This window comes from Myxocyprinus asiaticus, chromosome 18, assembly GCF_019703515.2.
Source record: "Myxocyprinus asiaticus isolate MX2 ecotype Aquarium Trade chromosome 18, UBuf_Myxa_2, whole genome shotgun sequence".
Taxonomy (NCBI): domain Eukaryota; kingdom Metazoa; phylum Chordata; class Actinopteri; order Cypriniformes; family Catostomidae; genus Myxocyprinus; species Myxocyprinus asiaticus.
This window is the reverse complement of record NC_059361.1, coordinates 9,354,362-9,372,000: the sequence shown is the minus strand read 5'-3', so window position 1 is coordinate 9,372,000 and position 17,639 is coordinate 9,354,362. Positions and strand designations below refer to the sequence as shown.

The window sequence follows — 17,639 nt, the reverse complement described above, 5'->3', positions numbered from 1 at the left end:
AACATTGTAAGTTAACACATGGATCATTAGATGTAAAGATGTTTTCACACTATATACAGTTGAAGTCAGAATTTTACATACACTTAGGTTGAAGTCATTAAAACAAATTTTTTAACCACTCCACAGATTTAATATTAGCAAACTATAGGTTTGGCAAGTTGTTTAGGACATCTGCTTTGTGCATGACATGAGTAATTTGTCCAACAACTGTTTACAGGTAGACTGTTTCACTTTTAATTGATTATATCACAATTCCAGTGGGTCAGATGTTTACATACACTAAGTTAACTGTACCTTTAAGCAGCTTGGAAAATTAAAAAAAAATGATGTCAAGCCTTTAGGCAATTAGCCAATTAGCTTCTGATAGGAGGTGTACTGAATTGGAGGTGTACCTATGGATGTATTTTAAGGCCTAGCTTCAAACTCAGTGCCTCTTTGCTAGACATCATGGGAAAATCAAAAGAAATCAGCCAAGACCTCATAAAAAAATTGTGGACCTCCACAAGTCTGGTTATCTTGGGAGCAATTTCCAAATGCCTGAAGGTACAACGTTTATCCATACAAACAATAGTATGCAAGTATAAACACCATGGGACCACGCGGCCATCATACCACTCAGGAAGGAGACGCATTCTGTCTCCTAGAAATGAACGTAATTTGGTGCAAAAAGTGAAAATCAATCCCAGAACAACAGCAAAGGGCCTTGTGAAGATGCTGGAAACAGGTAGACAAGTATCTATATCCACAGTAAAACGAGTCCTATATCGAAATAACCTGAAATGCTGTTCAAAAAGGAAGAAGCCACTGCTCCAAAACTGCCATAAAACAGCCAAACTACAGTTTGCAAGTGCACATGGGGACAAAGATCTTTATTTTTGGAGAAAACAAAAATTGAACTGTTTGGCCATAATGACCATCGTTATGTTTGGAGGAAAAAGGGTGAGGCTTCCAAGCCGAAGAACACCATCCCAACCGTGAAGCATAGGGGTGGCAGCATCATGTTGTGGGGGTGCTTTGCTGCAAGAGGGACTGGTGCACTTCAAAAAATAGATGGCATCATGAGGAAGGGAAAATATGTGGATATATTGAAGCGACATCTCAAGACATCAGCCAGGAAGTTAAAGCTCGGTTGCAAATGGGTCTTCCAAATGGACAATGACCCCAAGCATACTGTACCTCCAAAGTTGTGGCAAAATGGCTTAAAGACAACAAAGTCAAGGTATTGGAGTGGCCATCAAAAAGCCCTGACCTCAATCTGCTTAACACATCTTAATACCAGGTGGAAATGGGGCCTTTGGTTATATGATGTGAGACTTAACATTCATTTGTTTTTAATAATCGTATTTTTTGGTTTGCATCCATCAAGTAAAAAAAAAAAAAAATCCAAATAAAAATAATTAGTACTTTCATTTGTAAAGTATTTAATCTATTGGATTATCCAATACGAGGCATGGTACTTTAGTATATATACAATTTTCAGTTAAATTTCAAGCATAAATAAATACATTGCGATATATATCATTACAGCGATATGAAATTACTAATTATTTTGTGTTCACTGCCCACCCCTAGGTGTGGTGTTTGAGTTAACACATACTTGTGATCATGAAGTGTACTCTGTAGACAAAAATGACAATGTAAGCATTTAGTCATGTGGCAGATGCAGAGTAAACCAGTAAAACAAGACTTAAATAAGGTTGTTACATTAAAGCGGTGAAATAAAGGTGCCTTGAGGTGCATTGTGCTTCAATAAAAGGAGATCTGGATAGAGGTGCGCTGCATGTGAGATGAAAGTTGTTTTCTGGTGTTTAGCAGAGGCATGCATGGGAATCTTGCAATATAATGATAATTTTTGCTTATTTTTTAGCTTTTATTTCTATTTTGTTTTTGGTCTTCTTAACTCAGTGTAGTTTAGTTGAAAAGACTCGACTTTTTCCACTTTGACGGTTACTTTTAAATTAGTTTTAGTTGTTTCTGTGTTTTCTTGTTTGAGTTTTTACAAGTTTTAGTATTTTAGGGCTAACATACGTCTGAATGTTTTTGGCTGTAGTGGCGACGCTAAAAGAGAATTTAAAAATGCAACCTTTCCGAAAGGGGTTTCACAGAGCAAACTTTCGAACAACTAAATCACAGCACACTAAAATTAAAGCTAAAATATCTAGATAATAAAAATGAGATAATTGGGGGGCCTGGGTAGCTCAGCGAGTATTGACACTGACTACCACCCCTGGAGTCACAAGTTTGAATCCAGGGTGTGCTGAGTGATCCAGCCAGGTCTCCTAAGCAACCAAATTGGCCCGGTTGCTAGGGAGGGTAGAGTCACATGGGGTAATCTCCTCGTGGTCGCAATTAAGTGGTTCTCGCTCTCAATGGGGCACGTGGTAATTTGTGCATGGATCGCGGAGAATAGCATGAGCCTCCACTGCTGTGAGTCTCCGCGGTATCATGCACAATGAGTCACGTGATAAGATGCGTGGATTGACGGTCTCAGAAGCGGAGGCAACTGAGACTTGACCTCTGCCACCCGGATTGAGGTGAGTAACTACACCACCATGAGGACCTACTAAGTAGTGGGAATTGGGCATTCCAAATTGGGAGAAAAAGGGGATAAAATAATAACATTTAAAAAATGAGATAAACTGGTTGATCTGACAAATGGACTGATTGAACGTTGTGACTTATCCATAGTGTCTACAGCAGAATTATGGAGAATGCATTTTGCTAGCTGTGATGAGTATCATATCAAAAACATGAATTTTTTGCTTTGGAGTGAATTTTGAGAGTTCGTCTTCTTATTATTCTTGTTCATAAGCGGTGCTCATTGCTTATGCTATGCTAAATGGCAATTGTGTTAGCAATTGGTGTGCAAATTCAGACCTTTAATTTCAGCGTACGGTTGCGTGTGTGTCAAAGCCTTGTAATTTATTTGTTGATTGAACATAATGAGGAGCTTGTTTCTCATTCATTAGTGACAAAAGCGTGTTTATGTTGTGCTGTTTAGCAGAGAGATGCTCTGACACGTTGAATGTGGAGTGAGTCTTTGTTTAAAGGCTCTCACAAAGTGTTGTGATGTTTAGTTGAGGCCTTAAGCTTTCATGGCAATTTAACTGTAAATAATTCATGACATTAAAGCTAAAGTGTGTAATTTCTGCACCACTAGCATCACCAAACACAATTGCAAAAATAACCAGTATTCAAAAAGATCCAGAAAACTCCCTCCGTGATCCAATGGTTGTTCAAACAGATAGTCCCACACAAAACTCACACCACTGGCTGAGCCAGTGTTACTTTGGATGGGCCTCACAATGTTTTGATAGTGCCAACGAGCCACAGTGCTACACATTCAGGTGAAATCAACCTACAGTGCAACTCTGTGATTCAAGAAATAATTATAATGTAAACATTTTTTACACATTTTTAATTGCAAGCGTTTCTGGTCATTAATTAGAATTTGGTGTAAGGTTACGCATAACCTGTGATTATGTTATTGTACTGCCTCATTACACAGTCTGTGCAGAATGCATGCACAGGCGAGAATGTGAACTCTGTAATGCACTTAATCCATAAAAATAACTTGAGAACAAAAGAATCGTCCTCTGTAGATTAAATATTGTGGTTATCAGATCATGTACAGAGAGTAAACCAATTATACTGCGCTAGAGATATCACTGTGGAGTCATTTGACTTTAAATGTGGATGAAACTCACGAAAACATGTCAAGCTCACATAAGAAGCAGAATAAGAAGCCAACATTTAGGACCATGAAGATTTTTGAATTGTGACATTAAGCTTATTTTTATGACAATTAAGTTCATTCTCACTGCACATTTCCCAAATTCTCATTACTGTAATTCATTTTTTGGTAATTCCTGCTATTCTCAATGGTGAATCTCATTAGATTCACATTACTGTAACTTTTACGGTATTAAAACATACTGTAATACAATGATTTTTTGGTTTAAGCACAAATTAAAAGCAGTACAACAAATACTACAGTACCATGATGAATAAATACTTCACAATTTAAATATATCTTTACTTATTTTTTGCATTACAGTAATGGAAATAAGATTGTGGTAATGAGGACTGAGGAATTTGTGCTTAAATGTCACAAAATGGTCCTAAAATAGGCTTCATCTTGTATATGGAAAATTCTGAGAGGATAAGTCACATTTGAATTTATTATAAAATAATAGCCAATCTAAGAAGATCTGTTAACATGTGCCAATTTGCCGCATTACTTGTTAAAAAGAACTAAAGTGTTTCGAATTACACCCCTTAATAACAAGTTCACTCTTGTCTTGACTTGTTTCTGACGTGTCCCGTTTTGCATTTCCACATTCCTCCTCGTTTCTTCATCACTCTTACGTGTAAATAATAGGGGTGTAACGATTCACACAACTCATCGTCAAGTACTCGAGGGGGTAATGACATGTAAATAACAGTATATATATAATAACATGCCTGACAAATGTCTTTGGCTGCTGCATTGCTTCTTGTTGTTCCAGTGTATCGTCTATTCATTATTATAGGCTGTTATGAAATAATCTGTTACAAAATGTACAAAAGATTGCATAATCAAAATATAATGCATCTTATTTTGTCATTATGTGAAGATTCGCTGCCCAACTAAATGAAAGAATGTGCACAATGCACGTCTGTCTGTTCTTCCTTCAGGTTACTGTAGTAATCTTAGTAAGCGTGCACCGTTTTTTTTTAGTGACTGTCTGAACCGTCTATTTTCAAATCACGGTTGGTTTAACAGGAGAAGCCATAACCATAGCATTTTTAATATGCGTGTTAATTTGAAGTTCAGTTTTGAAGACGCTGCATTGTTCAATTTAGCTGCGCTCTGTCTAGCTGTTTGAAACACTCGCAGAGCGCTGAGTCCACTGCCATACGCCTGGTGTGTGTGTGTCTCCCCAAGTGTTCGCTCCTGTGGGGAAAGCCGTGATGCTCCGTATTGTTGTTGCTGTGTTGATTCATGAAGCATTCCATTCAATTGGAGAGTCAGAATTTCCACCTTTCAACTGGGGAAAGTGCAACGGAATGACACGTTATGTTGGTCTTCTAACTTGGAAACTCGTGTGGAAATCTTCAACTCCCTTTTCGTTGAGATGCAGGTGTGTGTTATTTCACGCAAACATGTCGGCACCCAGGGCAGGGAGGTTTACAGTCAGTGACAAACATTCGCTTTTATTAAATAATATTCATTAACGAGTCAAATTTCTTACATTAAGTGATAATAAAACGTGTTTAGCAAACATTTTGCAGAGACAGGTGTTCAAAACACGGTTAATTATATATATTTATATATCATAACGACAGCATTACAGCGTCGTATATCAGTTTGGCTGCTATGAGACATCTATGACAATCAGTGTACCCCTCAAAATCACAACGTAATCAATCTCAAAATTAAAAATAAGCTCCCTCTTTGACACCTTTGTGTTTAGTTGTCAGACAATTGTCATTGAATCGAATTAAGTGAGGAGTCACATCATGCATGATCACCATCTATCATCGTTTTCATGATTGATCATTGCTGCCACGTCCGAGTACCCGAGTACTCGAGTACTTGTGTCCATCCCTAATTGTCACCTTTTTGAACCACGATGATTCGTGCCAAGATAAACCATTACACCCCTAGTAAATAATGTGAAGCAGTCCTGTACACTGATAACCATGCAAATATATACTCACAAACCCAGGAGATCAGCAGTTACAGAAATACTCAAACCAGCCCATCTGGCACCAACAATTATGAATTATGAACAATTATGATTCCAATTCTGATGGTTGATGTGAACATTAACTGAAGCTCCTGAACTGTATCTGCATGATTTAAAGCATTGCAATGCTGCCACACGATTGACTGATTAGATATTCACATGAATAAGTAGGTGTACAGGTGTTCCTATTCAAATGCTCAGTGAGTATATCTAACTCATTATGCCATTAGCAAAAGTCCAGGCCTATGGTACATCCTCTTTTAGATAGCATGTATTTATGTGTTTGTGGTTAGTACCTGTCTGAAGACCAAATCAATGTCAGTGCAGTATCGCTGCTTCTGTTCTCCTCCCTGCAGCACAACCACAGATCTGGCAGGTACATCCTTCTCAGCTTTAAGGCCTGTCTTCTGCAAACAGTGCTGCCGAAACTCTCAAGAGTGTCTTTGCCCATCTAATACACTGCCATACACACATACATAGAGTCACTATGGCCATTGATAGTATTGAGGGTTTATTACATTTTAGCTAAAAACAAGTACACAAATGCAATTGAAACTTTTGAAAATATCATTCCAGTTAGGTAAATCTCATGAAACCGGTCAATAACATGCCCAGGTCATATTTCACCCCAAAATCAATCAATCAATAAATAACTTAAAATAAATACAATAAAATAATTAGAAATGACACTTTGCTTTAAGTCAGCATGAAATCAAAATTGACCCTATTTATTTTATTAAAGCATGTTAATGGTCTTATTGTGAATGATTCATCAATGTATATTTGCTATTTTATAAGAACAAAAAAACCTTGACCTTGTCATTTTTAATCAAAATGTCATAACTTGGTCTTCCGGACTGACTCGTCTTTGCTGACATATGCTAGGACGCAATGCAGTTAAATAAATATTTCAGTCAGATCAGATATGAGAGAAATTTGTTTTGAGCATACAGACATGTGCCGCTGCGTAACAAGATAAACACATTGATAACATTCATACAATCATGTCATTCATATTAGAGTTCAGCAGTTTCATAGCCAAAGGGACAAATGAGTTCTTATAGCGATTGTATCTAAACCTTGGAGTGCGAAAACGTCGACCAGATGGGAGTAGTTCAAATTCTGGATAAAGCACATTAGATGGGTCCAAAGTCATTTTCCTTGCCAGTTTGAGAACAGTTTTGTTAAATTTGGACTAGGGATGGCACCAATCCGATACCTGGATTGGTATCGGCTCCGATATTGATGTTTTTAGACAGATCGGGTATCGGTCCGACGAGCCTGATCCAAATCCGATACTGTGTATTAGTCATGTTCCTTACTGTCAAGCTCCAAAAATGACATAAAAGAACCATAAAAACACTACTAAAGTCCCCGTGAAATGCCTTGAAAAGCACAGCTTACTTTACATTGTTGACATATTTCCTACTGAAACATGAAGTTGGGGCGAGACTTGTTGAACGGCTCATGCCACTTTTTAATAAAGCTAATAAGCGCAGTCATACAGACACACACACACACACACACACACACACACATTCCTCTGTCCAACGTGCTGCTGTTAGAGAGTGAAATTTTACAAAAACTGAAAAACCTCAACCTAGTTTGGCCGATTTTTCCCCTGACTTGAAATCTGAACAGTGGTCAAACTTACCCTGTTACAAACAAAAACAGTGCATCGTGGACTTCACTAATGATGAGACAGGAGCTGTTGTGCAAGTCATAAAGATGAATCAGAAACAAGCGAATAAAATATTATGACATATCAATGTTTTGAATCACACTACACTAAATGGAAAGAGCAAAGAACACTTAATCGTGATATACATCCCAAGAAACCTCTGAAAAATGTCTGCATTAAATATAAACTCCAGACACTTTCATCGTGTCCAATCAAAAGTGATAGTCCCTATGCCCTACTCCCTTCAAAGACAATTACCCTTCACTCTGGAGGCTTCAGAGGGCTGAAAGGTGATAACGGTCAGTTACAAGTCACTTCTACAGTGATTATCATTGGAAATTCTGCTTGGAAAGACCCCACAACATGGATTGTGCTCTCTTTGAAGTGCCCTGCGAACGAACCATCAGCAAACGCACAGCCATGTGCGGTGAGCAGATTAATGGGGCGGGTGCCTTCTCATTCTAAAATGCATTTGATTGGACACAGTTTATTTAGTACAGTTTGATGTCATGAATTGACTGTGTCTTCTAGCTGGAAGAGCAAGACTGCATAATTTAAATGTATATATCTTCTGAAAATGTATTTTGTCAACCTTTAGAAGTACACTGTCATATAGATGACCCTAAAGCTAATAGATATGGACTAAAGCAGCAAAACTTTCATTTTGATATCACAGGGTCTTTAAAGTAGTTCATATGACTCGTGCATTTTATTCAAAGCCACTTGAAGACGTGCGAAAGCTCTGTGAATCACAAAAGGCTGTGTTTAATAAGTAAATATATAAAATGCACATGCAGCGCCAGCACGTTAGTGCTCTGACAACACACACACACACACACACACACACACACACACTCGCGGCTATTTTTAACCTTCAGGCGGTGCGCAATATTTGAGCGTTGTGTTTTTTACATAATAAAGAGTACCCCAATTAGTTCCACACAATAATGTAAAGATATTCAAAACTGTTTATTAAAAAAACAACTACACTGGTAACGGATCGGGATCGATATTGGCCGATACTGAGATTTCAGATATTGGAATCGGAAGAGAAAAAAGTTGTATTGGTGCATCTTTAATATGGACTGAAGGGAAGGGTGGTCACTCACACCAACTGTCTTAATTGCTGTGCGCACCATTTCAATACAAGTTAAGCTCAATCAAAAGCATTTGTGGCATACTGTTGATTACCACAAAAAAAATTTAGACTTGTCCCTCCTTTTCTTTAAAAAAAGCAAAAAACGAGGCTACAATGAGGCTCTTACAATGGAATGAATGAATGGGGCCAATTTTTGGAGGATTTAAAAACAGAACTGTGAAGATTTATAAAAGCACATGCTTTATTCTTCTGTTAAAAATTATATATTATTTGAGCTGTAAAGTTGTTTAAATCATGTCATTTTAGGGTTTGTTGAAACTAAACTGGAGGTCTGCAATGCAACCCGATGGGACCCGAGAACCCGACGGGTTTTGGGCTGGGTTCTGGTCAGTTTTTCAAGTAGGACTTTGGGTTTGGGTCGGGTTCGTGTTTTTTAATGAAGAAAAAAATAAAGAGGCTTACCGAACTTGTTTCGCGCATGTGCTCTCACTCATAGACTAGCGCGAACGGACAAGTTAGGGGCCGTTCACACCGAATGTGTTTTTGCGTGTTTATGTTCTGTTTTCTCATTGTTTAAACACATGCTGGACGAAAGTCTTTGACATTTGCACTGCGTCTCGCTTTTTCTTCAGTGTCTCGCACAGGACCGGCATATTTTAAACACAATGTCAAGTTAAAAAGAACTCAAAATTGTCAAACACATCTTGAGTCACCTGCTCTCCATTTCATTCTTTGCGCTGCGTCTAGACTGTTTTCAGCGCAGTTGTCACAAAGATTCAACATTCTAAACAAGTTCAGGCTGCATAGAGGGGACTGTTGCCTCGTTTCATATTATTCCAGATTGTTCTGCACCAGGTGAAGTTTCAGCACATAAACCTTTTTTCCATTCTGCTCTGGTGTGTGTATTGAGGGGCTGCCGTGCCTTGTTAAAATTGTGTATGTTTACTGTTTCAGTCCTGTTACGAATGTTGCCTACATGCTTACATAAAACACAGCCTATTGCAACAGTACTTGCTAGAAGAAATTAGATAGTAAGTAATTTCAGGTTTGGTCTTAAAATATGACGGTATCGTTCGGGCTGGATAGGGTCGGACCACATGGTCTCGGGTATGGGTCGGGTTTCATTTTAAGGCCTGTGCAGACCTCTACACTAAACCCCTAGGTTAGTAAGCGATTTTATCACACTAAAATTATGTGGCAATGCTTTTGAAACAGTGAGTATTTTAACATTTACAGATTGGTCCCATTCTCTTCCATTGTAAGTACCTCACTGGAACGCAATTTTTTGCTTTATTTTAAAGAAAAGGAGGGACAAGTCAAAATTAATTTTTCTGGTAATCACTATTATGCCACAAATGCTGTCGATTGAGCTTAACTTGTACTGAACCCGGAATATTCATTTAAGCCAAGTTCTTAGTCAGTTTTACCCCACTCCTTCAAGAGACTGTCATGCACACAAACCTGTCTTCAAAGCAGCTAATGCAGAGATGAAAAGGTGCATATACAGTGGTTTCCCTCCCAAAATCCTGTTCTCCACCCCAAACTACCTTGGTTACGTGCCCACTGGCTTGAATTCACATTTCGAAGGCAAATTCGTGGTTGTGTTCAAGACATTTTATGCCTGAATACTTCCAGAGGTGATCACTACTGAAAACAACACAAGTCGGATGCATCTGGAGTTTATTGATATTTTTTAAAGCAGGTATCTTGGGATGTACTGTAAAGTACAGCATGAGTAAGTGTTCTTTTTTCCCATTAAGTGTATTGTGACTCAAAATGTTGAAATATTGTGATCTTTTACTCGCTTGTTTCTCATTCATCTGCATTGGACTTGCACAACGGCACTATTTTATTATTATTATTTTTTTTATTTTTTTTTATTTGTTTTTTTACCGTAATTCTTTATTATTATTTTTTTTCCACCTTGCGGTTCAGGGCTTCTGTAGGCAATAAATCCAAAGAAGAAGAAGGAGAAGCATCAGCAGTATGGCAGCACCACAGCAGAAAGTTTTACCTCATTATTTATTTTATTTTTTAAATGTATAATCGCGCAACATTTCATGCGTTAAAGACACGCACAGGTCTTTTAGTGTTGTTGCTGTTTCAAGTGCAGTAAAGTTAGTTTTGTATTTGACATTCTTTTGACATTCTTGACAGAGAAAAAAAAAATTGAATTTTTGAAAATTTATTGGCCGTGTCTCGTTTGGAAGGATGCGTCCTCCGGAGGTCACATTTGTCGGCTGCATACGTCATCGAGGCTGTCTTGTTTCATTGACCTCTGGAGGATGCATCCTTCCAAATGAGACACAGCCAATAGCGATCCTTTTTCTTCTTTGGATTTATTGGCATCCTTCTTCTTCTTTGGATTTATTGGTGGTTGGCAAACCAGCTTAGGCGCATTTCTGCCACCTACTGGGATGGAGTGTGAGGCATTGATGAAGATAAGTTCTGTAATGTTAAACCGTGGCTGTGTCTCGTTTGGAAGGCTGCATGCTAGGTAGGACGTGTCCTTTGAAGGCTGCAGTATACCGAGTGTCCTCCTTTAAACAAGCCTCGTTTATATGAGACAGCCTTTGTAGGACAAATGGAAACGGAACGTAACATGGTTGCTATGACAGCAATCCACTCTTTAAAAAGCGCAAGCACTTTGAGTGAGAAGGGAACAAAGTCTCTTTATAAGAGAATGTATGAGGTACATTTTAGGAGAGTTATAATGATGTTAAGAGAAAAGAAAATAGATTTTACAGGTGTACTTTTAGTCTAATACTTTATTTTAATTATATATTAACATAATTATACATATTATATACTCTGCACCTATCTACTGAGGTACTTGGGAATTAACATTCCTTGCATTTGAACATCATATTTATGGGCAAATTGGCATCATTTTTTTAGACATTTCCGCTGAAGCAAAGAATTGTGGGTTATGAGTGCCCACGAAGGATACACCTCATGCATCCTCCGAATTCCCGTGAAAGAAGGTCGCATTTGAAGGCTGCATTCGAAGTTTCCTACTTGCTTTTCTGAAACGAGAAATGTGACCTCGGAGGACGCATTCTTTCAAATGAGACACAGCCTATTTATCCCTTTGGATATGGCTTTAACATCGTCTCTGAGTTGTGATGCTGCTCCTGCTGCTCAGCTGAGAGATAAAGTCATGTGACCAGACCTGCTGATCTCCCTCGACCACATGACCGCGCCTTCTGCTCACAGTTCTGAAGCAACAAGCGACTAGACCTTATTCACGCGAGCGCCATCTTTGATTTTTAATGGGAATGACAACGAGGCTGTGAGGGATAGTCTTACAGTCTCTTCAATGGCACGCACGGTATAAAGCTGTAAAAAGCTCCTAGATCACATACGATTTTCCACAACTCATATTGTCTGGAGTTTTTTTTTGTCTACTGAATGTTCTTGGAAAGATGTTTTTTCAATGTTTTGTCCGTGGAACGATCCAAAAACACTTTAAACTGCAGTACAGCCCATTGAAGGAGAGGGTCCTTGCTACAGACTGTAGTGCGATGACGTAGTGAATTTTTGTGACGTGGTTGATGTTTTGGGTTTTAGCTGACTTTTTTCCTACTTCCCATGATGCTTAGCGAGAAACAACTTCCGTTGTCAAGTAAACACAGCTGTTGTTGTGGCGTACGTCCATTCATTCTTTCGTTACAGTGTTGGGATTTTGAGGAGAGCATGTATGATTTCGTATGGACATACATCAGTCACTATATCAGTGTGATACTGAACGATAATAAATTGCAAAAAAGTCATAAAGACAAAGAAGGCGCGAACAAAACCAGCACTCTGTTTCTCCCAGATGCAGCTGAGATTTAATCTAAGCACAAACGCAACATTTCAAGCAAAATTATTGGTTGTTTTAGTGGAGAACCTGTGTTAGTTCAACTTCTGATGTGTGTGCTTGTCATCTTGTCACCCCGCATGTTCAAATCAGACAGACACACTAAGGAAGAGCTGTGAAGCTCATACTTGGGTATGTAATCACTTTTCAAGTTTTCCAATCGGACGGTTATTTCCTTTTTAAATCTGCATGTTAGTTTAAACATTTGGTGATTGACTGGTGAGAGGTGGTGCTTCGCTGTTGTCCAGGACGAATCAGGATACCGTTTTAAACCTCAAATGCTATGTGGTTTTTGACTGCTTGTGTATGTGTTTTTTGTGATTCAATCACAAAACATTTTGCACCCCATTTAAAACTATATTTAGCGCTGACCTTTGCAATCGGATCATCTGAAACATGTCTTATTACCAGCTGTAAACAGGGTCTTAAAAAGACTTCAGCCAGAGCTAGGGAATGCTGTCGAACAACTTCCGGTGGAACTTCCACCCACATTCGTTTCCCCAGTAAAACCCCCAGGAAAAAGGTGGATACGTTACACTGAGTAGTATATTACTTATTATTAAAGTATTACAATGACACATTAATTTAGTACAGCTTAGCTTCATAACCATGACCATTTTAATTACTTGACACGTTCAGTACTTGACATAGTTTTCCTCTTCGCCAACATAAAAAACTATATAAATTAAGCAAGATATTCATACTACTCACTATAAAGTGCTTCTCATTTTAACATCTTCTCAGCTATACATAAATACCCATGCCATGGGGTGTATTGTTTGTATTTGTGTATTAACATGTAGCAGTCAGACATGTTTGGATGTACGCAAAAGTGAGATTAGTTAGTTAATCTTGAGCTCAGCGCACGTAAACAAACGGACCCGAACTGGGAGCACATCTGTTACTCTGAGCACGATATGGAGTTGTGGAGCACAGTACCACTCTGAAAACACAGTACTAATGCTTTTACACAATACAGGACAGAGCAGCGTGCATACACTTTGAAGCGAGCAGAGGGATCATGCTATTCATTAATTTAATAGCCCTTTGCGGTTTAATAATCGCACAGCGTCATATGGTGGTTTCGATATTATTTTATTAATTGTGCAGCCCTAATATAAATATATATAGGCGCTATCCGTGTGTGTGTGTGTTATATGAATACATGACACAAAACATGTAAATGTGAATACGCATGTGCATTAAAACATCCTCTATGTCGCTAAAATCCACTATGGAGAGTATTAAATCCACTACTTCATCGCGCTACAGTCTGCAGCGAGGGGTACTTGGATTGAAGAGACTGTACTTCTATCCCTCACAGCCTCATTGTCATTCCCGACAAAAATCAAAGATGGTGCTGCTGTGAATAAGGTCTATTGCCCAGTGTAGAAACTGTCTTTGTCTCATTATATAGGATTATTATTTTTGGCTACTATGTTAATGATCACGTCAATGATGATATATGTATTATTATTGTAATTTTATTTCCTTGTTTAAATTTTACATTCACAAATGTAAGCCTCTCAAAACTGCAGTTTTATTTAGAGAGAGGAAACATTATATAAATACGCTAAAATTTGTTAACAAAAAAGCAATCAAAACATCTGAGATATGTTCCCCCAACATTTTCAATTAAATTATGTTACATTTAGGTAGACTTACCCAATCTCTTTCTAAATAAATAAATACTTAAATCTCCAGATATGCACAGCATGAGCAGTGCTAGGGCTAGGCTTAAGCCACAATTGTTTTAAAGTCCTGAATGTTTTAATCACCTTGTGATGTCAGAAGTAGCCTACCAGTGCTTCAGTATCAGGATGATACTAAAACATATTATATTTTAATATTTAACCTTAACAATATATTTTAACATTAGAGCTGTGAATCAATAAAACATTTTTAACTGATTAAATCACACAGTTTTCTGTTATAAATCACGATTAATCATGGCACATGGTACATTAAAACAAACATTAAAATATAATCCTAAATATATTTACTTTATACTTTGTCTAAAAAAAAAACTTGCAAGAAATTGGTTAATCATTTATTTTAATATGTACATGTTAAAATGTCCAGTTTTTTTTTTTTTTTGACACTGGTTCAGATGACTGCACTGTAAATCCTAATGCTCAAAATAATTAATTGTTTTGAGTAGGGAAAAATGTAATCATCCAAATTAGTTCAAATAAGTTAACCTTGACAGGGCCGTGCACAGACATTTTGGGAGGCAGGTGCTCGAGCGAAATACCCTTCTGCATATCGCAGTGCCGTTTTGCGGCCCGTTTGGCCCCGTTTTGTGGCTAGCCCACCAGGAACAGTCACGGTTCTCCCTATGGCCAGTCCGCAACCCTATTTTACTCCAACACCAGACTAGCTTTCTTGTTGTTAAGCTTAATGGAGGGCTATTGCCTAAGTTAGTCAGGCTGTATTGAGATGTTTTAATAGTGGTTTAATTTCACAACAGTGACAAACAATGCCGAAGTTTAGGGCAAACACTATCGTTACCTGGCTATCACTAATAAAGGCAGGTCAGAGATGTGGATGCTGCTCTGCTATAGAGTTCTATTTGTGCCACAATTCTGCGTGCACAAAATTATTCCAAAAAGTGCTCAAAAAATGTTCTGCGTGCGAAAGATGATATTTTGAGAAGGTAAAAATGTATTTTGCATGCAGAGTGGGTAGGAGGAAAAAGCAAAATTCACATTCAAATAAAATGTATTCAAGCGCAAAATGTATTTTCGTTTGCTCAAAATGAATTTATCTTTGCAAGAAGCTACATTACTTTTACAAAACTGAGTTCAAGCACGTGCAAAATAACTTTTTGTGTGTTCAAAATATTCACTTCACTTTTATTGTCACACAACCATATACAATTGCAATATAAAAGTGCAATAGTGGGTGAAAGTCTTGGGTGCAGTTCCGAGCAACATAGCAGTCGTGACAGTGATGAGACATAGATGAGACATATACCAATTACAATAAACAGATTTACACATCACAATTTAATAAATATCATATACACATAATTACACACAACACAATAACAAATAATAATATACAATATACAGTATACAATACACACAATATAGAATATTGTACAGTATACAATACACACAATATAGAATACACATACACACAATATAGAATACACATTATACAATAAAAAAAAGTATATGTTGTATATATAAAATATACAGTAGGTTGTATTGTACTGTATTGACATTCAGGCTGTCGGTTGATAGTCAGTTGCCAGTGTGTTGTTAAGAGAGAATATAATTTAAGACAGTCCAGTGTGAGATAATACGATTAATAAAGTGCAGTGCTGATGTATATTGATCGTGAGAGATCAAGAGTTCAGAAGTATGATTGCTTGGGGGGAAGAAGCTGTCATGAAGTCGGCTGGTGCGGGTCCTGATGCTGCGATACAGCCTGCCTGATGGTAGCAGTGAGAACAGCCCACGGCTTGGGTGGCTGGAGTCTCTGATGATCTTCCGAGCTCTTTTCACACACCACCTGCTATATATGTCCTGGAGGGAGGGAAGCTCACCTCCGATGATGTGTCTGGCAGTTCGCACCACCCTTTGCAGGGCTTTGCGGTTGTGGGCGGTGCTATTGCCGTACCAGGCAGTGATGCAGCCAGTCAGGATGCTCTCTACAGTGCTGGTGTAGAACCGTGTGAGGATGTGGCAGTTCATTCCAAACTTCTTCAGCAGTCTCAGGAAGAAGAGGCGCTGATGAGCCTTCTTCACAACGGCCTCAGTGTGGACGGACCATGTGAGTTCCTCAGTGATGTGGACACAAAGGAACTTGAAGCTGCTGACTCTCTCCACCAGTGCTTTATTGATGGTGATGGGACTGTGTTCTCTGTCTTTTCTCCTGAAGTCCACCACAAGCTCCTTTGTCTTGCTGACGCTGAGGGAGAGGTTGTGCTCCTGACACCAGCGTGTCAGAGTGAGCACCTCCTCTCTGTAGGCCGTTTCATTATTGTCAGTGATCAGACCTACCACCGTTGTATCATCAGCAAACTTAATGATGGCATTGGAGCTATGTGTTGCCACACAGTCATGTGTGTACAGGGAATACAGGAGTGGGCTGAGAACACAGCCCTTTGGGGCTCCAGTGTTGAGGTTCAGTGATGAGGAGATGTTGCTGCCCATTCTAACCACCTGGCGTCTGCTTGACAGGACGTCCAGGATCCAGCTGCACAGCGAGCTGTTTAAGCCCAGAGCCCGGAGTTTCTCATCTAGCTTGGAGGGCACTATGGTGTTGAATGCTGAGCTGTAGTCTACAAACAGCATTCTCACATAAGTGTTCCTTTTTTCCAGGTGGGAGAGAGCAGTGTGTATTGTAGATGCAATGACATCATCAGTGGAGCGGTTGTCGCGGTAAGCAAACTGCAATGGGTCCAGTGACGGAGGCAGAACAGAGCAGATGTAATCTCTGATTAGTCTCAAAGCATTTGCTGATGATGGGGGTCAGAGTAACAGGATGCCAGTCATTTCAGCAAGTGATTTTGGATTGCTTTGGTACAGGCACAATAGTGGATGTTTTAAAGCATGTGGGGACCACAGACAAGGAGAGGGAAAGGTTGAAAATGTCCATAAAAACACCAGCCAGTTGATTCGCGCACGCTCTGATGACGTGGCCCGGAATGCCATCTGGACCCGTGGCTTTATGGATATTCACCCGTCGGAAGGATCGGGTTACATCCGCTACAGAGATGGAGAGTAAACTAACCTCTGTAGCTTCGGCAGCGAGAGCTCTCTCCGTGAGGGCGGTGTTATTTCCCACAAAACGAGCATAAAAACTATTTAGCTCATCTGGGAGAGAGGCAGCGGTGTTCATGGCGGAGTTTTTATTCCCTTTAAAGTCCGTGATGATATTAATTCCCTGCCACATGCTTCTAGAGTTGTTGGTGTTAAACTGTCCTTCAATCTTGTTCCTGTACTGGCGTTTGGCTGCTCTGATAGTTTTGCGGAGTGCATAACTGGCTTGTTTATGCTCCTCCGCGTTCCCAGAATTAAAAGCAGTTACTGGTTCGGATACATCCGTATTGTTCTGGTCGGAACGACCTCCTCTATGCACTTTCTGATGAAACACGTTACGCTATCAGCGTAAAGCTCGATGTTGTCATCAGAGGCGGACCGGAACATCTCCCAGTCTGCGTGATCAAAACAGTCTTGTAGCATAGAGTCTGATTGGTCCGACCAGCACTGGATCGTTCTGAGGGTGGGTGCTTCCTGTTTCAGTTTCTACCTG

At 39.1% G+C, this 17,639-nt stretch overlaps 1 pseudogene; it reads right to left on the bottom strand.

Moving 5' to 3' along the window:
* LOC127455835 (xaa-Pro dipeptidase-like) overlaps positions 1–17,639 on the bottom strand; it is a 175,385-nt pseudogene that overhangs the window by 94,707 nt on the left and 63,039 nt on the right.